This window comes from Gekko japonicus, unplaced genomic scaffold (genome assembly GCF_001447785.1).
Source record: "Gekko japonicus isolate JY-2015 unplaced genomic scaffold, Gekko_japonicus_V1.1 scaffold41, whole genome shotgun sequence".
NCBI lineage: Eukaryota > Metazoa > Chordata > Lepidosauria > Squamata > Gekkonidae > Gekko > Gekko japonicus.
Window position 1 is genome coordinate 1,600,201 of NW_015170888.1, and position 6,000 is coordinate 1,606,200.

The following is a 6,000-nucleotide window of genomic DNA, read 5'->3' on the forward strand; positions in this document are numbered from 1 at the left end:
TTACCCCGCATCTTTGGAGTGAAGCCTCGGGTGCGCCACGGGAGCTCTACGCTTCCCAGATGTGGCGGTGAGATCGCGCCCGGAAAATCCGCCTATCTTCCATCTCTCTAGCGTGCCTAATGCTCCGTGTGACCGGGGCCTAAGATGTTCAACAGATACAAGGACCAAACAGGAACAGCAAGCGTAGTTTATACGGTCACCATTTGTTTGGATTTAGTTCCAGGAGGGGGCAAAGTGAAGCAAACAAATACATCAAAATTGGAGATGACTGTGTAAATGTACCTTTATTCATTGTGGGATGCTGAGAGTTATTAACTGAGACCCCGTAGTCTCAAAAATGAAAAATTTGCCCAAAGATCATTTCAGCAGTAGTCCCTCTGAAACAGGCAGATTTATGAGACTTTGGAAAGGTCAGGAGGGAACCGGTTTCGTGGACGGCATCACCTAAAGGAAAGCCTAACTTCTGTCCAGAACCTGTCTGACTACCACCGATGAACAGAGATTGCTCAGCTGGTCTAAGAGGAGGCACACAGGATTGTACCAGTCCTTCAGGTATATCTGCCTTCATTCACTCAAGGCTTTAATGAACTGAACTCAGAATCATATTGGAAACTAGAGTGGGGCTGGAAAGTGCCATCAAGTTGCAGCGGATTTATGGTGACCCCCGTAGGGTTTTAATGAAAGAGATGTTCAGAGGTGGTTTGCTATTACATAGCATACAGGGGTGGTTTGCTATTACATTGCTATTACATAGCAAACCTGGGCCCCGTTCAAACGGAGCATTTGCCGCACTAAAGATACGAATGATAGGCGGATTTTCCGGGCGCGATCACACCGCTAAATCTGGGAAGTGTAGTGCACCCATGGCTAACCCGTGGCTTCGTGCCAAATATACAGAGTAAAAAACTGGTACTTACGATGCACTAGTTTCCGGAAAACTTGGACTGCAAGAAGATCAAATCAGTCAATCCTAAAAGAAATCAACCCTGACTGTTCCCTGGAAGGCCAGATAATGAAACTGAAGCTCAAATACTTTGGCCGCCCAATGAGAAGGGAGCACTCACTGGAGAAGAAGACCCTGATGCTGGGAAAGACTGAAGGTCAAAGAAGAAGGGAAGGCAAAGGATGTGATGGTTAGACAGTGTCATCAATGCAACGAACATGAAATTGAGCCAACTTCAGAGGACGGCGGAAGACCGGAAGGCCTGGCGTGATCTGGTCCATGGGGTCGCGAAGAGTCGGACTCGACTGTGTGACTGAACAACAACAACAGGATGCGCACAATCATGTGCATGCTCACCTTTTGGTGAGGAAAAAAAATATTCCCGTTTGCCATGGAAGCGGCGCCTGGCGATTGCTGGTGTGATCACGCCGCGCCACTTCTTTGCCGCGCTGCAGGATATCCGTGTGATCAGCACCTCACGCCCTAACCACAGGACCTCGACGGGACATGGGATCGGGCGGCCGCGCGTTATTTTGCTCTGGGGCAGGGTGCGAGTTTTCATGAGTCACTGTTCACTTCTTCAGAAACTTTATCTGAAGAATCTGAAGAATCTGAAGAAGTGAGCAGTGACCAGGGTTAATTTCCTACATGAGCGCACAGGAGGGGAGCTCCAGCAGTAAAGAGCCCCAGGGGCGGGCACATGAAACAAGCCCCACCCCCTGCTCCCAGCAGCCCTCAGTCAGAGCAAGAAGCAGCCAGGTAAGTTGCAGAGCCCACCCACCCCCATCCAAAATAGTCCAGTGGCACCTTTAAGGCCAAGTTTATTCAGGTACGAGCTCTCCTTCCTCTGCGAGGACAGATCTGCATGCCCACCCCCAATAGCTAGCAATCCAAAACAGTCCAGTGGAGCCTGAGCGGTGGGTGTTGCCTTCTGACACACTTCTGGTGATGTCAGGGGGTGTGGCACATGCAAATGAGTTATGCTAAGGGCTCTACTGGTAGCAGGAGCTCCTTTGCATATTAGGCCACATACCCCTAGTGTAGCCAATCCTCCAAGAGCTTACAGAGCTCTTCTTACTGGGGCTGCTGTAAGCTCTTGGAGGATTGGCTACACTAGGGGTGTGTGGCCTGATATGCAAAGGAGCTCCTGCTACCAGTAGAGCCCTATGCTAATGAGCTCCTGCACCTCCTTTTCTATGAAATGACCTCTGGCAGTGACTCACAAAAGTTCACACCCTGCCATGAATTTTGTTAGCCTCGAAGGTGCTGCTGGACTCTTGAGCTTTCCTACTGCTACAGACAGACTAACATGGCTACCCATCTTGATCTAAAACAAAAGGAAGCCAGCAAGCAAATAAACAAGCCCCCCAGACTAGCTGTGCTGAAAACCGATTGGACCCTGGCTCCAGCCACGCCCATCACTCTTGCGCCATTGACTCTGTCCTGAAGTGTGCCTCTCAGGGCTGTTTTTTTGTAGCAGGAACTCCTTTGCATATTAGGCGACACACCCCTAATGTAGCGAATCCTCCAAGAGTTTACAGAGCTCTTCTTACAGGGGCTACCATAAGCTCTTGGAGGACTGGCTACATTAGGGGTGTGTCGCCTAATATGCAAAGGAGTTCCTGCTACAAAAAGAGCCCTGTGGCTCTTATAATTCCAAGTGCAAAGGCAAATTATGGGGTCTGATTGTCTGATTTCTTACTCCCTCTTTGCACTTCCTGGACAGGGCAGTCCTTTAGCAGGTCTGTTTCCTGCACGGGAAAACTGTCCTCCCAAAATACATGCACAGACACAGGGAGCAAATGTCCTCCAGTTTCAGAACATCACAGCAATTGTTTTGATTTCAATGGGGTGTGGACCTGAAGGATGGAAGGAGGTGAAGGGAGATGAACGAACAGCCCGGGACTTAATAAACACCTTAGCCTGAAGCTCTTCGTTTTTATTCATGAGGATTTTTATCTCCTCTTCTACTCTCGATGTACTTGCCACGGCTCCTTTACTGCGCAGTCTTAAATTACCATTGCAAAGGTTATATGTTTATTTACCAAAAAAGAAAAAAAAGAAAGAGCCATCTCTGAATGGTGATCCTGAAGGCAAAGAGGGTGTCTCATGCCAATAAACATCGCTTGCTCTCTTAAACGCCGAGGCCAGATGAATGAGGTGATGTTTAGTGCCGTGGACATATTACAGTTTATAGCTTCATTAACTGCCTGACCTGCATTATGTGCAAATTTCATCAAAGCGCAAGGCATATGTATTCCCTGAGGTGTGCCGGCAGTTGATGCTTGAGTCTTAAAGGAGAAAAAAAGAGAGCAGGTAATTACTTATAATTAGAGTGGCGGGGAAGCGAAAAGCATTTCGGGGGAAGGGAAGAAACCCCCACACTCAACGGCGCCTGCGCTCTAACACTTAGCGACAGGGCTCTTTTTGTAGAAAAAGCCCAGCAGGAACTCATTAGCATAATAGGCCACACCCAACAGCCGAAACTTATTAGCATATTAGGCCACACCCCTGACAGCACAGCTCATTAGCACATTAGGCCGCACCCCCACGTTACCAGAAGTGTGGTCATCCAGCCACACCCACCTTTTGCTTCTTATTCTGTTTACCTTGTTTGTTGTCAAAAACCCAGGGCCTTTTTTGTAGCAGGAACTCCTTTGCGTGTTAGGCCACACACCCCTAATGTAGCCAATCGTAATGAGTTCCTGCTGTTGGGTGTGGCCTGTTATGCTAATGAGTTCCTGCTGGGCGTGGCCAACTTGGGAGCCAGCCGGAACTCCGTTCCTGTGCGTTCCTGCCCCAAAATAGCCCTGCTTAGCGAGCCAATTGCTTTGCACAACAAATCTGCATGCTGGGCTAAAAGAGGAATGGCTGGAAAGAAATCTGACGTGGCTTTGGTTAAAATTTTAAGAGTGCAAAGTGCATTCACAATGGTTAGAGTTGCCAGGTGCAGGCTGGGAAATTCCTGGAGATTTTGCAGGGGGAGCATGGAAAGGGTGGGGTTTGGAGAGGAGAGACCTCCACAAGGTAGAATGCCATAGACTCCACCCCTCCAAAGCAGCCATTATCTCGAAGGGAATTAATCTCTGTCATCTGGAGATCAGTTATAATTCCAGGAGATCTTCAGGATCCACCTGGAGTCTGACAACCTGCCTCAATACGAACATAAGAACATAAACCAATGTTGGATCAGGCCAATGGCTCATCCAGTCCAACACTCTGTGTCACACAGTGGCCAGAAATACCAGGTGCCATCAGGAGGTCCACCAGTGGGGCCAGGACATTAGAAGCCCTCCCGCTGTTGACCCCCCCCCCCAAGCACCAAGAAGACAGAGCATCACTTGCCCCAGAGCCCCTATCTATACCTTGTGGCTAATAGCCACTGATGGACCTCTGCTCCATATGCTTATCCAATTCCCTCTTGAAGCCATCTGTGCTTGTAGCCACCACCAGCTCCTGTGGCCGTGAATTCCATGTGTTAATCACTCTTTGGGTGAAGAAGGACTTCCTTTTATCCATTCTAACCGACTGCTCAGCAATTTCATTGAATGCCCATGAGTTCTTGTATTGTGAGAAGGGAGAAAAGCACTTCTTTCTCTACCTGTTCTATCCCGTGCATAATCTTTTAAACCTCGATCATGTCACCCCTCAGTTGTCGTTTTTCCAAGCTAAAGAACCCCAAACGCTTTAACCTTTCTAACGGAGAAGGAGGCTGGTTAGAGCAGGCATTTACTAGGGCTCCAAGCACAGTCAAAGGCCCATTCTCCCGATAGGATCTACCTGTTTTACATCCGGCACCACCCTCCCCCAAAATGCTCAGGGCAGCTTATATGGCTCGTCCTTCCTCTTGATCCTCACCAACAACCCTGTGAGTTGGTTAGGCTGAGACTACATAACTGGTCCAAGGTCACCCAGCAAACCTCCATGGCTGAAGGGGGAGTGAAATCGATGTCTCCCAAGGCTTGGGCTACCATGGTAATCATCATGACCCCATATTGTCAAGTGCCGTCAAGTCACACCTGATTTATGATGACCCAGTAGGGTTGACAGACTCCAGGTGGGGGCTGGAGATCTCCTGGGATTCCAAGTGATCTCCAGGCAACAGAGATCAAGTCCCCTGGGAAAGAAATGGCATCTTTGGAAGATGGACTCCATGGCATTCTGCCCCATTGAAGTCCCTCCCCTCCCCAAACCCCATCCTTCTTAGACTCCACGCCCATCATCTCCAGGTATTTCCCAAGTGAGAGCTGGCAACCCTTTGACCCAGTAGGGTTTTCAGGCAAAAGATGTTCAGAGGTGGCTTGCCATCGTTGGCCTCCGCATAGCAACCCTGGACTTCCTTGATGGCCTCCCATACCCTGCTTAGCTTCCAAGACCTGATGAGATCAAGCCGGCTTGGACCATCCAGATAAAGGCAAGAGACAAACAGAGGTGGGTGTGCCATTGATGGCCTCTGTGTAGTAGCACTGGACTTCCTTGGTGATCTCCAGGGGTCATTTCGTAGAAAAGGAGGTGCAGGAGCTCATTAGCATAACTCATTAGCATAACTCATTAGCGTAACTTATTTGTATATGCCACACCCTCTGACATCACCAGAAGTGTGTCAGAAGGCAACACACACTGCTCAGGCTCCACTGGACTGTTTTGGATTGCTAGCTGTTGGGGAGGGGCATGCAGATCTGTCCTCGCAGAGGAGGGAGAGCTTGTACCTGAATAAAACTTGGTCTTAAAGGTGACACTGGACTGTTTTGGACTGGGGGGCTGGGGGGAGCTCTGCAGCTTACCTGGCTGCTTCTTGCTCTGACTGAGGGCTGCTGGGAGCAGGGGGTGGGGCTTGTTTCATGTGCCCGCCCCCTGGGTTCTTTACTGCTGGAGCTCCGCTCCTGTGCGCTCCTACAGGAAATGACCCCTGGTGATCTTCCATCCAAGAACCAACCAGGGCTGACCCTGCTTAGTTTCCAAGATCTGATGCAACCAGGCTGGCCTGGGCCGTCCGGATCGGGGCCTCTACCTCGTACCAAGTCTGATATTCTTGCTTTGCGGATATTACCCAGGAC